The sequence below is a fragment of the Molothrus aeneus genome, chromosome 4 (genome assembly GCF_037042795.1).
Source record: "Molothrus aeneus isolate 106 chromosome 4, BPBGC_Maene_1.0, whole genome shotgun sequence".
Lineage (NCBI taxonomy): Eukaryota > Metazoa > Chordata > Aves > Passeriformes > Icteridae > Molothrus > Molothrus aeneus.
Genome location: NC_089649.1, coordinates 17905422 through 17924039, shown reverse-complemented (window position 1 = coordinate 17924039; position 18618 = coordinate 17905422).

Genomic DNA, 18618 nt, shown 5'->3' with positions numbered 1-18618 from the left:
TGACACTTCCCTGCTCTTGGACCACATTCAGACCATGGCTTTTCTTGACATAGTTTGTCTGTCTGTTTAGAAAGGTCTTCATGGTTCTTTCTTCCAAGCCTTTCATTCCATCTATCCTTAAAATGCTGACAACCTCTTTCAGAAACAAGGTCCTTTGGAAGGATGTTGAGTAGGTAAGTCTACCACCCGTGTCCTGAAGAAACATCTCCTTTAATTTGTGGCTTTGCTGTCCTCATTTGATATTCTTGATGCTTATACTGGAAAAGTGAATAATCAACCCCACTCTATCCTCTTTACGTTATTCACAGTTTTTTATCCAACATATCTTCAGCTGTCTCTTGCCAAGAGTGGAGAAATTCAGTCTACTCAGTTGGTCATTCCTTGCTTGAGAGCTGCTCCAGAGTTTCAATATCCCTTGCTACCTTTGTTAGGCTTTGTCCAATTTCCAAATTTTATTAAAAGGGTGTGAGAACTGTGGATACATATGGGGACATAATTATCTTTCCTGGTTCAATAAACAATTGTCAGGAAGATTATCATAATTTAAGTATTTCTGAAAATTATCAGATTTTTCACTTCAGAACAAACTCCCAATTCCTTCACAAAGAACATCAGATGTCAGGCATTATGTCTATTGTGACCCAGTTATATGAAAGGTTCAATCAGAACTCCATCCTTAGAAGAAGTGTGGGAGATGTGTAGTGATGGTAATGAAAAACGGAACGATAAATGTCCTCAGAGAAGAGACTCCATTTTAGATGCTGCTGCACAATAAAGCAGTCTTCGTGCAAAGGTGATCTTTGGTCCTCAAAGTTGCATAACACTTCCTTAGACAAATACAAATACCACATTCTCATCAGAAACTAACAGTGATGGATGTCAAATGGGTCTGATGGTAGACTTGAAGTACTTATAACTAGCTCTCAAAGTATTTCTTTAATATCTGTATGGTCTGGACCTGTTTGGAGTAGCCAGGTAGTCCCTGACTGACTTCCAGTTCCATTTTTCATCTTTTTCCTTCAGATCTCCAAAGCAGACGTATTAATTAATGACTTCCAGGAAATAAACTGGAGACTACAATTTCCATAAACATTACTAACCTGACAATATCTTTTCAGTGGCAGCTGATCATGGACCAAATTTTTATCCATATCCTAACAGAAGAGGATTTTTTAGACTATTAATATTTCTCTCTCTCCAGTTATCTTTCCAATACACCTTTCCCTAGAGCATAAATTTTTGCCAGGTCATTGATACTGTTCTGCAGAAAGTAGTACAGAAAAAAGATTGTACTTTGTATGCTGATAATTGGTTAGCACAAGAATTTACAGTGATTTGTCGTAATCTTTCTAATTTACACCTCCTACCTGCCTCTGATTGCTTGTAAAATCTCCAGTTATATTTTTCAGCCACTTTAAATAACTTTAATTTCAGCCTGCAGACACAAAGGTGGCATATCTATAACAGAAGTTCCAGATTTTAAATGAAAATGCTTTTGACATGAAGACAATCTGATTTTGAGTAAGTAGCAGGCATATGAAGATCAAAAATTTTGGGTAGGGTCAGAAATGCACAAAGAATATATGTGTAATGTAATTTTTCCTAACTTAGACTTCAATCAGGTTATTTGCATGTTAAGTGGCTTGGAGATGAAACACCTTTGGACTTTGATTTGCCCCTGGGCTGAAAGATGCAATCACACTTTGTTACCATGTAGAAACTCATTATATGGTGGAAGATACTTAAAAACTAGGAAAATGAAAAAGTGGATATGGAAGTCAAGCTTATTTTTTCTTATTTTTTTATAGGTAGAAATGCTACTTTTAGATTAAAGATTTAAATTTCTTCATGGTAACTTGTGTGGGGCTATGTTTGGGATTTGTGCTGAAAATTGAGCCCTGGTCTCTTAGGGATGGCTAAGCACTTGGGAAACACTGAAGGAATTGGTTATATATCGCTCGCTTGCACAGCTTTTGCTTTACCCATTAAAGTATCTTTATCTCAATCTACAAGTTTTCTCAGTTTTGCCCTTCTGATCCTTTCCCCCATCACATCTGGCGGGGAATGAAGTAGCAGCTGTGTGGTGATTAGTTGGCAAAGGACACCTTACTCTTTACCTTTTTGAAGAGGGAAAGGAGCTAGAGCTTTCTTTACATTTTGATTCTTATAGGAGTATTTTATTAATCCATCTATTTTTAGCCAGAGTCCAACAAAGTATGATGCAGTCATTAGCCAGTGATAGGAATTTTCTGCATTTTTTCTGCACTTCAGCAGTGAAGTGAACTTGACACAAATGTTCCTTCCCTTAATGCTTGATTTTCCTCACAAGAGAACTGGAAGATGATCCTTGTGACCTTTTTGAACAGAAGAAACATTAAATAACATCAAGTAGCTATTTGCAGTCTGACAATTTTATTAACTTTATCCTCTCTGTCTCCTGCAATCTTCAAATCAAATTGGCCTCTATGGGGCACTGCTAGAATTTCTATTTGAAATCAGAGGATTGGAAGAGGTCAGGCAGACATCTACCAAGAAGTAAAGCAGAGAGAAAGATAGAACCAAGTAACCTAAAGCAATTCACATTATTGAGATGGTTTGACTTTTGGTCACATCTGTATATTTCTGTGGGCAAGGAAAAAGAATTGTTCCCATGAAACATTTTTGAACTGAGAGGAAATAACTGCTTGTTTTATTTCAATGAAACAATGTTTAAGAAAATCATGAGACTCTGACTTGTGACTGAAGGCTTAGTCTTGGCCCTACCCTCAGCCTTTAACTGGCCTTAAATAAGTTCAACCTCTGAAACTCTGTTTTTCCTCTGTAGAACTAATTTCTTACTTTCAAATACATCCTAAGGATTTGGTGTCCTCTTATGTGAAATATTGTTGGGTGACTGTGTATTCAAGTGTCCCTCCTGCCAGCCTTGACAATTTCAAAGCAAAAAGGATTCCAATATCCTCTGCATTTCTGGTGTGCTGGAACACAGTGACTTGGAGAAAAATTTCCCTATTCCACAAGAGTACAAGGATGTCTGTACAGTGCCCTCCTCAAGGACTGTAGATACAACTCATCCTGAGATAAATCCAATTGTTTACTCATGAGAAAATATTGTGCTATCTTGCTTTTATTAGGGGTCCTACAAAAACATTTCATCTGAAAGGCTGAACTGTAACATTTAAATGACTGGGAAGTAAGAGAATGTGGTGGGAGAGAGAGAAGGTGAGTTTGCTAAGCCTCCTCTCCATGCAGCACATCTCAGCAGAGCTGTCCAAGGAAGCAGGCTGGGCTGACTCTAGAGCTGAAAAAGGAGTGACTCAAAACCTCCCTGACAGCCTCCCTGACAAAATTTGCTCTGCAGTGTGTAGTCCAACATGGACCAGACTGGAGCCACTGGACCTGGTGTGGGTGATAGTGGAGGTGTTTTTTCTGCCCCAAGCTGTCATGGGGATGAGGAGACATGAAACTCCAGAGAGATGCTGTAAGCTACTGAAACAGATGAAATGGGGATGAAGGAGAGAAGTTTCATCCGTCTGAGTTGCTTGGGCTTATCTTTAACAGCCTGAATTACTTTTACTGTCATTGTGTGCAATGGCAGTACATGAGCAAAAACCGAGAAATGGTTATCATCTTTTTCTAGTCTCATAGTTCATTACAATATTGCAAAAAACCCCAAGAAATGTGCTTACATGTGTTATTAGTTTTCTGTCATGATGGCACATTACAATTACCTGGAATGTGATAGTTTCCCAAATATAGAGAAATGACACTCAATAAAACAATTAAGTTGCAACTTATGAATGCAGTTGTGCTGATAATTGCTGACTTAACTACTCAAATTTGCCTATGTACACAATGATTTGCAAGAAATTCCTTAATAATGTAATTAAATTGTGGCAAACTGATCAAGGTGAGCTTTATAACCTGGGGATATTTGTTTGTAGAAAACTATTTTGCTGTTGTTTCTCTTATCTTTGACCATTTCTTACCAACATGAATAATATCAAGGTGAAATCTGCCATACATCGTGTACCTGATTTTTTTGCAACCAACTTGTCTGCAGTTCACTTAGCAGCAACTACAGGTTCTTTCCTGGTATAAAAGTGTCTCTGATTCAGGAATAAGTTTAGCCTAGCAGTTGTCCATGTTCCGTGTTGTGCAAGGAGATAAATGAGAAGGGAGAGCTGGTGACAACTGATATGTAGAAGACTGAGGTTCCTTGCCCCAGTGTTCACTGGCAGTCAGGCTTCCCATATCTCTGAGTCCCTGAGCTCCTGGGTGGGAGAAGTCCCTCCCACAGTAAGCAAAGAACAGATTTGAGACCACCTGATGAACCTGAATAGCCACAAGTCTATGGGGTCTGATGGACACTCTTAACAACTGGGCCAACAAGAACTTAATGAAATTTAACAAGTCCAAATGCAAAGTACAACACCTGGGCTTTTATCTTCTAACCAATATATTCCTGGAGGTTTTTTCCAATTTTTTTTTCCCTAGATGAGCATCTATTGCCCTGGACATTTCAGTCTGTAAAAGGCCAAGTAGTGTGAATTTAACTTATTTTCTTGGTTTAATGTGCAGTAACTCCAAACCTGTGATAACCCAGCAGACAAGAATCTGGCTCTTTATTTCAGACTGTGGAGTTCTGCTGGAGATACATGCCTTGAAACTTTTGCAATAACCAAGTACACAGTCAGAAAAGGCTACCACACTTTGCTGAATACAGATATTTCCTGAATATGTGTTACAGTGGCTAGAAAGCATGAGGAACTCTAAAGAAGATCCTTTGAGAGCTCAATCAGCAAGAGGGAAGCTGAGAAGCAGCAACCATGACCCCAAATTTTATGAGGAGTAATCCTGAGACACATTACTCAGAGAATCCTGGAAGTGAAAGGGAGCCAGTATTGACATCAGTATTTACTTAAGTAGCAACAGCTCCTACCCATCCTTTAGTGATATTGACGCTGTAGCTGGATTTTAGGAGAGCCTTTTCTAGGCACAGGTTCAGGTGCAGTAGCTTTCCTGCAGATCCCTGTGTCTGGAGATGTTTTGGAAGGTAAAACAATAGGAAACTTATAACTGACAGAAGGTGTACTGACACAAAATCCTCTTGGAAGCTCAGTAGCTTCTTTCATTAGGCAAATGTCCTCCAAAAGCTAGTATAACCTTAATAAACTGCTACGTCCATTTAGCACCTTTTTTGAAGGAGTTTAAACAATTTTTAGTCTCTAAAAGAGGTGCTTTTGTCCTAATGCTTCTTCTGACAGTCACACAGCACTATTGCTTGGACAAAAACGGCTGCTACAGAATATTCTATTTGTTTTTCGATTCCTACTTCTTTTCCATTTCCAGTGAAGTCTGCTTGTGTCTAAATTACTTTTAAAACAGCTTACAGCACACCTGCTCTGTGGAATTATTCCCACCCCTTGCTGAGAAGGGCATTGAGATGCCTGAAGCCAGAGCAGAGTCCATGCACTCAACAAAGACAGAAAAACAGAAAAAAGGACAAATTGTAACCAGTCACTAATGCTTCTCTCCCTCTCCCCCTGCATTTTACCCATTACCTACTAGCTCTGGTTTCTCCTAATTTGTTTTCTACATGTAGTTCTCTCAGTTGTGCATCTGCCTGGTTCACTTCTGCTGAGGTAGCATCCACAAAATCTCACGCTGCAATTTGCTTCTTCCTTGCACTCACTCTGTTTTTCTGAATGTCTTTGGCAGACTTCTGCTACCATTACAAAATATATATTTGGTTTTCCTTTGATGTTTACGGGCCTATCTGCTAGTTAGGTGGATGGTTTGCTTCTGTTTTGAATGGGCCATCTCTTGCCTTTTGCTGTCAACAAAGGGTTGACCACAGCAGTGAGACAAAAGACAAGGTGCTCTGGACAGCCAGGGGTCGGAGCTGCATGTCAGCTCTGGCAGACTTATACAGGCTAGGTGAGAAAGAATGAAGCCAAAGTTTCTGAATGGGCAGCCCCATGGTTATTTGTTGTGTTTTCAGCATTCTCACTGCCCTTAACAGCCTCTAGGCCACCACTGCATGGCACACACTGAGAAGGGTTTAGGGGGGAAATCTCTGTCACCCAGATCAGCTGCCAGGCTGCAATCAAGAACTCAACAAGACTTGAATTAATGCATTTGATGTCTGTACTGTTTAACTTAAATAGACAAGAGACCAAGAGCTTTGGACCTTTAGAGGAAAAAGGACAACTATTTCCTTTGGTTTACATTAAAAAGAGACAGGGCACTATTTTTTCTCTTTTCTTTTTTTTTTTCCTCTTTCAAAAGGGATATAACATTTCAGGAAATTCAGTCATAAAAGACTAAAATGAACTCACAGAAGAGCTATGTCTGGAATTTGTAAAGTACAAAGGAAAAGGCAATTAGCTACCCAAATCCTATTGAAAGTCAATAGCCTCAAGCCACTTTGAAAATCCCAGCACATAAAACTCACTAAAAGCAAACTGTGCAGTAAATGTGAGTGAAGTAGGGAAGCAAAGAAAGGAACAGAGAACAGAAGATATCTGTTAGGCAAAAACAGGTGTGGAAGTACATGCCGTTGATACAGCTATGATGGAAGCTGCACATGCACTCAGGTTTTTCTTCACTATCTCATAATACGTTATTGCAACCAAAATTTATCACTCTCTTCTGTAAGTCTACTCCAACCACTAGGGGTGTGTATCTATGGGCAGCTTGCAAACTGCTTCAATGATTGTTAGTGGAAACACTGGTAAAAAGCTTTTTTGTAAGGAAACAACACTCCTGAAAGGGAGTGGCTGTGCGGCTGGACTGCAACAAAGCACAGAAATTTGTGTACCTGATGGTTCTTACCAGAAATATACATGTTCCAGCACCTGGATGGGGATTTTGGGTTTTGTTTGGGTTTTTTCTTTTTTATTGGGGTCCATCTCCTCCCGTGCTTCAAAACGCGGCAGTGTCTGCCACTACTTTTATCCATCTGTGATGCCAGAGGAGTTCACTTGTTTCCTCAGTTGAAAATTGTGGATTTTGCTGTGGTAGATGGCAGCTGATATGGTTTTGAGGAATGCAGGTTTTGACAGTAGAGCCTAAATCCTCCATAATCCCTGCTCGAAGCACATATGACTTATGGTGGAGCTGAGCACAGAGGCTTTATTGCTGAATGATGTGTAACCCTCTATTAATTAAATAAGCAAACGTCCACAATCACTTGCCAACACATCATATTATCACGAGGAGTGTAGGATGTCACTTTTGTGCAGACCATCTGGAAATGTGAGCCGCTGCTTCAGCAGTTATCAAAATCTTTTCTCATGAATTTTAATTTCACTAATAAGTGTTACCGAGTAATCGCTAAGAAAGGTTTTGGTGTGATTTGTCGGCTGATTCCTTCGGAGTGGGACACAATCATTTCCTAATAGGATGCCTTTCCACAAAATAAATAGCAATTCAGTCATAAATCAGCAGAATGGCAGTGCAGAAAATGTTTGAATTAGGATACAGTCATAAAACCAAATCCCAGTATAAAAATGAGTGGTTGTTTCAGACTTTAAAGAGCTACATTCACCTGATATTTGATGGGAAGGGAGTTTTATTGTGGGTCACAGCAAAAAGGGTGCACCTAAATCTTTTTGCAGTGACTTAGGTGATTTGCCTCCTGCCTTTCCTCTTTACTTCATTCCTTCTATGGCTATTCAGTGAAGACACATCGTATTTCAACTAATCTGCTTTCTATTAGACTAGGTAGATATGATTTTGTAATTAACCAGAACGTAATAAAATCTGGCTTATCATGCATCATGATTAGCTTAATATTCTATTAAATGAATTTTAAAATGCTGCCAGAAAGCAGAATGCACATCTAGTGAATGGTAGAGATGGCTGTGAAACCCAGTTAGTAATATCTGGTATAATAACTTTGCCTTGTGTTGATGGACCATTTTGGATGCTATTATACTCCACATGTGGCATCCAGAAACCACTTCTCTGATGTTAGCACTTGTTCTTTATTCATGCACCCTGTCTCAGCACTACAGAAATGGCTGTTTCCTTCCTTAATCTTAATGGAAGGCCTGATCCAAGACTTGCTGAGGCCAATGAAAAGCCTCTCATTTATATTCCTGCATTTTGGACCAGGTCCACAACTTACAGCCGGCAAGATAACAAGCATTCCTAGATCACTGAACCATCATTTTGACAATTATGATAACATTTTTGTTTTTTTCAAAGCAAGTGACTTTCATGAATTATGACAGTGATTACAGTATTCAGCTCCTAGCTGGGAAATTCTTCTTGCAAAGGAAAAAATGTTAGAGCATATCTGATAAGCAACAAAAGAGCATCCTGATACACAGCCAGTTTGTTTTCACAGATCTGTTGAGGAGCTTTGTCACCTGTAGGAGTGTTTAAAGATGTGGTGCTAATTCTTAGCAGTGGTAAACACCTGCAGGATGTGATGCTTTCCCCACCACTAAAGAATCCATTGAGCTGTGCAATCTTATTGAATCATAGGATGGTTAGGATTGGAAGGGACTTTAAACGTCATCTAATTCCAATCCATTATCAAAGACAGAGACATGAATAATAATAATGGATCACAAAAAGAGGAGCCTTGGTTTGGAAACAAAGCATGGCTGTCAACTGCTTGATGCCAGTGTTACCATGTTTGGTGATTTTGCCAACAACAATACCACTTTTATTCATCATTTGTTGCAGGAAGAACAAAGAAATATGAGGCTGTGTCCTGACAAGACACAAGCCTTACAGTTCACCACACATTATTTTTCTCAATTCCTGTTACCATCCCATGTCACTCTGAAGGACTAGCAGTCCTTTCCTCAACTTTGGACTCCCAGATACTTAAAGGTCAAGGTATTATTACAGTGTGGAAAAAAGTTTCATAGTAAAACCGATTTGGGGACCCTAGGCATTCATCCCATGGATGGTGATGAAGCTTTGTTTTTGGAATACGATCTGAAACATTCTAAGTCATTAGGAAGTAACATTTTGTAGCTTTCATTGATTTTCACAGTGGAATTATGAAGCATTTCCATTTTATTATTTTTGACGCTTGAGATAGCTTTATATGATACATATAATAACAATATAAATGATGATAAAAATATATCAGTAATAAATTAATTCATGCACCTGTACTGTAGTAATTGATGGCATCCTGTTGTACTAAATACCGGACTGACATCATTAAGAAGATTGGTTTTCTCCTGAGGCCTCCACTCTTCAGATAAGCTAGTTGATGTCAGAACCTTAGCAATTCTGTGCAGTCCTCATCAGAAATGACACTAAGGTTTGCTTGTTTCTCTAAACCTTGTATTTTCTGAATTTATAAAAATTAATTCCCAATTATCTATATTGATATTTCATTCAAAATGTTTACCTGGCAAGAACCATTTTTCCTGGAATATTTGGCAATATATTCTGGTGTTCTTCCTTCTGTCCTTCTGGCCTAAGAGATCCTGAGATATTAACAATATAATTTGTTGGAAAGATGAAAATTGATATTTAAAAAATGGTATTTGGGTTTGATTTTATGGCTGTGGGGCAGAGATTTGTTTCCTTATTTTCCCATAGCTAGGTTTCATGACATCAAAGGTCATGTTAGAGAAATAGTGTCTAGAAATAGATGGGCAGTAATGGTTCAAATGTTTCAGGAGAGAAATGGATGCTGACAATGAATGCTGCATGTAAAATATGAAGGACACAAGTTCATAAGAGTCAAAGTGAGAAGGAGTATAAGAATTTTCAAAATTTTATTAAGCTTATCTTGCTCAAATTCCAGCTTATGAAGAAAAATTTTTCCCACAGTGGCTTTGTGTTTTCAAAATGGCTTATCTTTAGCTGAAGCAATCAACACTTGTGGCTCTGCTGACACATTTTGTGATGAGGAACAGAGATTTGTTGACAGGGAGATCTTGCAGCACAGTTGTGTCCGCAAACTCGGAGAACACGGAGATTTCTGGAATGAGAGAGTCAGACAGGGCCATCTTGGAGCTGCAGGTTGTGGAGTATGTGGAGCTTCCTAGGGAGGAAGCCATCCAGTCTCCTGCTTAGCTGTTGGCTCACAAGGAATGTCACCCAACATTCCCAGCTGCAAGCTCTGTCTCACAGATGGTGCCACTCCCATATTACAGAGAGGCCCAGGAGTGTGACAATAACTCTGCTACATTGCCTGCTGTGGATTAGCTGGTGCTGCCACTTTGCTCAGTACCTTCCATATGGTGCCATGGAATAATCCCTTACCTAACAAACCCCACCAAGTCCAGCCTGAATTGACCAGAATAAGATCTACCTGGGTCACACAAGCTGCTGTTACACAATTTTCCATGCACCACTTATTCTCTAAATTTTCCCATGGAGCAGGCAGAATGGCATGATGGAGGTCAGAGTAAAGATGAAGCAGTACTTGTTGAACATCTCTCAAAACCTCCAGCCTGGATGGACCCATTTCACCAGCCCCTTGTTTTGGCTAGCTCTACAGTAGCCACAGTTTCCAACATTCCCACTGTCTCGTCACTTGAAGCTCTGCACTTAACAGAGAAGCAAACAGAGCATTGTTTGCTCAGAATTACAGGAACAACTGCATTTTTGATAGACCAAATTATAATGGCTGTTGTGCTAGGAGACTGTGCCATTAGCATCCTGTCAGTCAAAGTAAAACACCTTTTTATCAGACTTCACAGACTGAAAGAGAATTGTGGCCTCACCTCTCCCAAGTGGCAAACATAAAACTGAAGCAGCCTTGGCATGTTACATATGTGGGAGATTGAACCATGATAAAGGAGGAGGACAGTTTCCAGCTTGGCAGGCCCTGGAGGCATGCATCTGTTCTCAGCCTGAGCCATCCAGTACCATCTCAAGCTCTGAATACTCCTTCTCCCCTGGCACCACAGGAGAAGCTCATTATGCAGTACTATCCCTTTCCTCAATATGTCCCCCAAGGTATGGAATGAAATGGCCAAGTTACTTTCATTGCAGAGGTAATTATCTGCATTTCATCCAGCAATGAGGCTTTAGGAGAAATACAAATGGAGCAGATTTGGTCTATTGAGCAGAAAAGGGAAAATGATGAAATGTAACAGCTCAATTTTGTTTGATATCCTGCTGCTGTTCCTCCATCTCAGTTTAATTCCAGCCTCAGTATTCCAATATAAACAGCTCTGTGGCTTTTGCTACAAACCAAGCCCTTACTGGGGTACTCAATCAGCCTGGAGCTAAGGGGTCTGAGGCTTTTCTAAGACCCTACAGCTGATGTAGGGCATGGCTTAAGGGCTGTTATATAACTTCACAAGTGCTGACCCTCATTAACACAATTGTCATTGCACTCAAGACTGCAGCAAAGGCATAATTAGAGCCTAGATTTTAGGCATTGGTTCATAACTGTTGTTGCTGATTGCTCTGTGTGCATATTCTGCCTCTTGTGCTCTGCCTCCTCCATGCATCACTCTTCAGTGGGAAATGTTTCCAGTTACATGAGCAACTGACATCCAGGCACAGCCACATCACATCCTGGGGATGATTTTAAATCTGTTGTAAGGACCAGACTTAATCTCTGTGCAAACTGTAGCTCTCCAGGTGTGGGTGGCAGGTGGAATTGGAAATATATTTTTCATTTTTGTGCCTAGGTTTAGCACTGGTCAGGCCCAGAGAGGCCTCCATGTACAGGCTGGGAGAGCATCAAGTGGACAGGGCTTTTGGAACCTGTGAGCCACAGTAGACACACTACAGACAGAGGTTCCTTTGCAACAGCCATGTGCCAAGAACATGCCAACAACCGTCTTCCATTTCCCATCTGTAGAGGCATGCTTCTTAAGCAGAAAAGTTAGAAGATTGTATAATTTTTATGCCCTGTATTTATTTTAAACTACTTTCTTTTGCAGAGCAGGTGAAAAAATGCCAGTTCAGAAAGCTGTCTTTGTAGTCATGAATCATTCCTTTGAGTATTTAAGGAAAGATGTGCTTATCAAAATTGAAATAAAAGTTTAATAGCAAGTAACATTTAACTTTAAAATTACATTTTATAATTAAATTTTATTTTGGCTCTGCTGCGTGCCAGAAAGCATGATGGAGTGTTTGTTATGGTCTCAGTAGAACTTCCCTGAGGATGATTGTCCTGTGCTGATGGGAATGAGGGTGAGAGACACAAAGACTGCAATCCCAAACAGGTTGGGCAGTGATTGACAGCAGCCCTGTGGAGAAAGACTTTGGAATATTGGTGGCTAAAAGAAGCATTAACATGAGCTGGCACTATGCACTCCCAGCCCCGAAAGCCAAGTGTTTTCTGTGGTCATCAGGTCCACAGAGGTGATTCGTTCCCTTGACTCTGCCCTCCTGGGACCCCAGCTGGAGTCCTGTGAACAGCTCTGGGGTTCCAGTGCAGGACATTCATGGATCTGTTAGAGCAGGTTCCCAGGAGGTCCATGAGCACGATCAGGGGCCTGCAGCACCTCCTCCATGAGGACACTCTGAGGGTTGGGATTGTTTAGCCTGGAGAAGAAAAGGCTCTGTGAAGCCTTACATCAGCCTTTCTGTATCTAGTGAGGGGTCTACAAGAAAGATGGGGAGGATTTCCCAGGGTAGCAATAGGATGATTGGTAATGCTTTAAACCAAAATAGCGTGGGTCTAAACCTTAGACTCAGGGAAGAAATTCTTCCCTATGAAACTTGTGAGACACTGGAACACACCTTCTCCACAGCAGAGAAGTTGTGCAAGACCCATTCCTGGCAGTGTTCATGGTCTTGTTGGATGGGGCTTTGAGAAACCCTCTCTAATGTCCCTGTCCATGACCATGCGTGTATGAACTAAGTGGTCTTTGAAGGTGCCTTCTCACCCAAACCACTCGCTGTGATGGTTCAATGATGATAATAATTCTTCCTGGATCTCAGTTAGAAAGGTCCAACAGCAAATGGCTTAATAAAACAGCTGTTTTAATAAACTAAATAGATTGAATGAATGAATGAATGAATGAATGCATGAATGATAGATAGATAGATAGATAGATAGATAGATAGATAGATAGATACATACATACATACATACATACATACATACATACATGGATGAGCATATATAGCAAGAAAGCTTTACATCCTTTCAGATGCTGGGAACTCTGCTTTTGTGCATCATTGGGCAGACCCTGAATGGATTTTCTCACACTGAATTGCAGAGCAATTGGTTCATCTTTTTGGTTCATGGAGAGAGAAGGTTTTTCTTTTTTGTTCATCAAGCAATTGTATAAAATTTCTTACAAGAAAACAACTTTATTTCTAAAAGATGTTCAAATGAGAGCTTCTTGCTAGGCTGTGAAATAAAGCCCCAGTTTCAAGCACTCATATTAGGAGGATTAGTAGCAAGTGTATAACTCCCTCAAAGAACCAGGTAATCAGAAACATAGCAGTGAAGTAGTTTTCCTGACAGAGTCTCCTCTTTTCCTGAGTCTTAACACTTTAGTATTGAGCTACAGCACTGAAGTTTTGCTCAGCTGCAGTACTTGATGTCCTGTTTTCCTGACTGCTTTCCAGTGTAGACTCATGTTTCATTGAATAAAGAATGTCATTGAAAAACACTCCTCAAATCGTTATCCAGACAGGCTACCCAGTGTCAGATAAGCACATAACTCTGTACTAAAAGTTATCACCTTAAAGCTGATCTGTGCTGACATCTGTGCATATATATTGCCCTAAATAGGGACACAAAGGACAAATCCAGCTCTAAGTGGTGATGCTGAACAATTTTCAGTGACCACACTGGGCAACAAGAGCCATTGGTCAACCCAAAGGAATAAGTCCAAGGGAATAAGCCAAAAGATTATAGGAAAGTTTAAAACAACTTCTTGGGGAGAAAAAGGATAAACACTAAGTCCCCCATCAGTAATAATTATTTCCTAAAATTCTAATATTTTAATACAGTCACTGTAGGTAAAATATTTAATGAATTTTAAATGCATTTTACAATGAGCAAGGTTTTAATTTGGTCTGTTGGTCTGAAGCAAAATTCACAGTTTGTCTTTCAAACTGAGTATATTTCTCCTTTTGGTGAAAAAGAAAGAGAAAAAGTCAGATCAGATGGCTTGGAACCCCAGTTAGTAGAGTGCAACCTTTTTTTTTTACAGAGATTTGGGAAACCACACACACAAACAAAAACAGGAGGAGAGAAAGAGTAAATAGTGCTCTTCACATGCAAGCCTTATTTGCAAAATCATACTGAGCTATCTGACAGACACAACTACAAAATCGAGGGGATGGTGGTGTTAAAAAGCACTAAATTAAAAAAGTTGTTTTATCTGCACACCTTTTCTAGTATATCTTTCTGGAAATCTGCTTTCAGAATTTATAGTCACAGCTGTGAAGACAGAAAGTGCTAAAGAAAATGCAGCTCTCCCTGATGGTTGTCACAGGGCAGGCTGTGACAGTTTTAAATCACAACAGTGTAGGATGTAGTCATGGAAAAAAAAATACAAATCTGATTAGATGCATGCAACAGCTTTGTCTACTTAATATCCAGACTGAGAAATTAGTGTTCATTCAGCAAACTGGTTTTATTCCAGCAGTGGGAGTTTTCAATTACTAAAGCTAGATCAGATCCAGGGATAATTTAGTATCAGCACATTTCTGATTGAAGGCTTTGTGCCACAAAGCATCTGACGAGGCTAAGAGGTTCTTTTCTTATGCTGTTTCCTTACAATTGATTTCTCTCCCTGCTTTGCATTTTCACAAAATTAATATTTTATCTTTGCTAATTTAATGCCATTCTTACTTCTGCTTATGTGTAATTTCTTTCCTCTTGGCAAAAAAAAAAAAAAGTCCTCACTGGTACAATTCACATACAAGAAGACTGATATTGAAAAGGAGGATGGCAGAAAGAGCGAATCTTTCCTTACAATTTGTGATTCTTCTCAAACTGCTCACATTTCAATAACATCTATTTTGAGTGTCACCAATCTTCCTAATCCTCTGACTGTAGTTAAAATCTTCATGAGTTCAAAGACAAAAACAAAGTATCGAAACCAGCAAAAGGGAGCTAAGACCCGTTAATATTTCTTATGTTTCCACTGCTCTGTCAGAGTGTGGAGTTGTAATTACAGAGCCTTATTGGCAGCACAGACTGAAAGTGATGTGCCTCTTAACAGGAGCTGCACCAGAACTGAGCCTCCATACCCATAGGTTGGTCCCTGATAGTTGCTCAAAGAACTGTGATCCTTTTAAAAGTCTTGTGCAGTTGCTCCCAGTCCTACTGCCTGACAAGAAGACATCCTGCCCAAACTTGCCAAGTGCATTTACTGAAAAAGCAAAAATAATGACGAGAGAAGCAAGGAACATGCCAATCAATCACCAATCCGATTTTGGTAGTTGCCTGTTTTCATGCTGTTAGATTAGGGCAGCACTTAGCAAGGGGCTTGTGCATAGGAGGTGTCCAAATGCAGACTTGCCCTGCACTCTGAGCTGCTCCCCATTATCCTGCATAGTCAGTGCAAGGACAAGTTGGACAGTGGTGGGGACCTGTGCCTGCCCAGCTTTGACCATGCTTGATTTTCCAGCTGCTCTCCTGGCAGCACAGCCCAATCTGCTGTGGAGCTCTGCAGCAGGATTAACTATCAAACAGTCTTTGAAAACAGCAGCATTTTACTATGCTGCCAACCTCTGCCAGGGTTGTAGCTCTGCCACAGAGAGATAGGGGAGGTTAACAGCTAATTGCAGATAATTTTTAATATAAATATGTGTATATGTATACGCACATATTTTCTGCCAGTTTTCCAGATGCTGTTTTCTTTTTTATTTCCACTTAACCCTTGTCATACAGAAACTGCCATGAGGAAGAGGGGCTCGGGGCTAGGTGTTTAACCTTCGGAGCACCTGAGAGGAAGGAGGTGAATGCTGAAGGGAAGAATGTAATGGGGAATGCACAGAGGGAAGTAAAATACTTAGGCAAGCAAATGATTGAATCAGTGACTGGAACAACCAGGTCTCTGCTGGAGATTAATATGAATGAGATGCTATGCTTCATTGACTGTTTACCTAATTTCTTTAAACATCAGTATTGCTTTTATGTTGCTCTTGCCTAACTTAGCCGCAACTTGGTATTTAATCTATAAAGTCATTATTAGCTGAATGGTGATTGAAAAGCAGCAGGAAGATACTCTGATTATGCCTTAATTATTGCCCTGCACCTGATCTTCACAGAGAACATGTATAGTCCCACCCTCCCCTGTTGCTCTCAGCATCTCGTATCTGAGTCATAACTAATGTTATTGCATGTGTCTAAGAAAAGAACTAAATGTGTTCCCACTGATTTCCAGAATAAGCTGTAAACCTACAAAGCTTTGTTTGCCTTCCCCTCCTTTCTGGTCCTAGGCATCAAAAGGAGATATTTGGTTAATGGCTAATTAAACACTTCCATTGAGTAAGCCAGAGCTTTGTAAATCCGCATCTTCCTCCCTGCATACTGTTTGGAATCAGCTGAAAGTTTTGAATTTGCATTTTGCCAAGTTGCCAAGTTTGCATTGACACAACTGGAAAGTTTGAAGTAACTGAGATAAAGCAATCCAGCAAGTTCTTAAACCAAGGAATATGAAGCATAAAAATTCCTCAACTGTCCCTTCATGTAGAGACTTGAAGATACATCCTTGATAATGAGGTGCCATGCTGGTTTATTAGATCAGGTATCATTTAAAATGTAAATCCTAATAAAGCCACAAAGACATATAGAAAGTAGGAGTCAGTGGTTTTTTATTAAATGAATATGCCATCTGCCTTTCTTATCTCCCAATGAATTTAACATTACCATCTTTGTAATTAGCACTGACAAATAGCACAATCCCAGGAAACCAGACAGCAAGACATAGTGGATTAGTTTTGCATCCCTTGCTGAGCTAGCATGGGGCCACAACTTGGGCCATGTGGCTTTCTGGCAGGGTTATTTTTAACCAATATCAGTTCCTACCCATGAAAACACACAAATATGGAGACCACAGTCATAGAATCACAGAATCATCAAGGCTGAAAAAGACCTCTAGGATCACCAGGTCCAACTATTAAGCCAACACTGCCATGCTGTCCTGGTTTCAGGCAGGGTTGAGTTAATTTCTTCTCAGGAGCTGTTGCAGAGCTGTGTTTCAGATTTGGAATGAGAATGGTGTTCATAACACACTGATGGTTTGGATTTTTGCTAAGTCATGTTTATCCTAAGTCAAGGACTTTTATTCCCCCTTGTCTCATGTTCTGCCAGTGAGAAGGTTTGCAAAAGAAACTGGGAGAAGGGACAGCTGGGACTGGTGACCCCAAAGGACCAAAGGGATATTCCACACCATGGAATGTCATGCCCAGTACATAAACTGGAGGAGTTATCCAGAAGAGTGGCTGATCTAAGCTGGGGAATGGTGGTCTGGCATCAGCCAGTGGGTGGTGAGCAATTGCATTGTGGATCTCTTGTTTTTCCCTTTTATTATTATTATTTACCATTATTACTGTCTTTTACTTTATTTTCAACTATTAAATTGTTCTTGTCTTAACCTACAAGTTTTACTTTGAATCTCCTCGCACTAGAGCATGAACAGAAAGAGTGAGTTGCTGTGTGGTGCTTAATTTCCAGCTGAGCTTAAACACAGCATGTGTCCACTGCTCATGTCTCCAAGTGCCCCATTTATGTGTCTTTTAAATACTTCCAGGTATGGTGACTCAGCCATTTCCCTGAGCAGCCTATTTCAGTGCTTGATCTCCTTTTTCTGTGAAGAAGTTTTTCATAGTAGCCAGTCTATACCTCCCTTGCTGCAATCTAGGGCCATTTCTTCCTGTCCTATCACTTGTTTCTGGGGAAAAGAGAATGACATCCAGCTCTTCACAACCTCCTTTTGGATAGCTGTAGAGAGCAATAAGGTCTCCCCTGAGCCCCCTTCCCTTTAGACTCATTCACCCCAGTTCTTTCATCTGCTTTTCATAACACTTGTGCTCCATACATTTCACCTGCTTTGTTGCTTTTCTTTGAACATGCTCCACTCCTCAATGCCTTTGTTGTAATAAGTGTCACCCAGGTGTATGCACATTACCACAAAAATCTGGGAACATCTTCCTCAGCCAGTAGCTACACCACACTCATGCCAACATTTAAATCACTGGAGGGGGAATCCATGTCTGTATAGGAAGGGGAACCCTTTCCTGCTCCTTTATTCCAGCTCCTTTATTTCTTTCCTACACTCTCAGCAAGGAGCACAACAGATGCAGAGTAAATGCCCCTTTCATGAGACCCTCATAAACGTAATGATGCTTCATAAATAGTCATGATACCCTTGTAAAAATTCATCAGTGGGAAATATTTGGCCTGAAAATTTGGAAGGGGGAGATAGTTGTCTTTTAAAAGACAAGCTTGTCGGCATTGTTGAGAGTCCTCATCAACTGTTTCTTTGCAAAGGAAATTGCTGGAAGATGAATAGTCAGTTTCAGCTCCTTCTACAGTGAGCCATTAGAGAAGCACTGATATGTTGTTAAAAGTGGACAAGTTTTAGTGTTTGCAGACTGGAACAAATGGAATTAGCATTGTACCTCTGCTTAAGAAGAGAGGAAATGCCAAGCTATTTGTCTACATTACAGAGAACTTCACCTTGCTGCAGTTGTGCTGATCTGCAC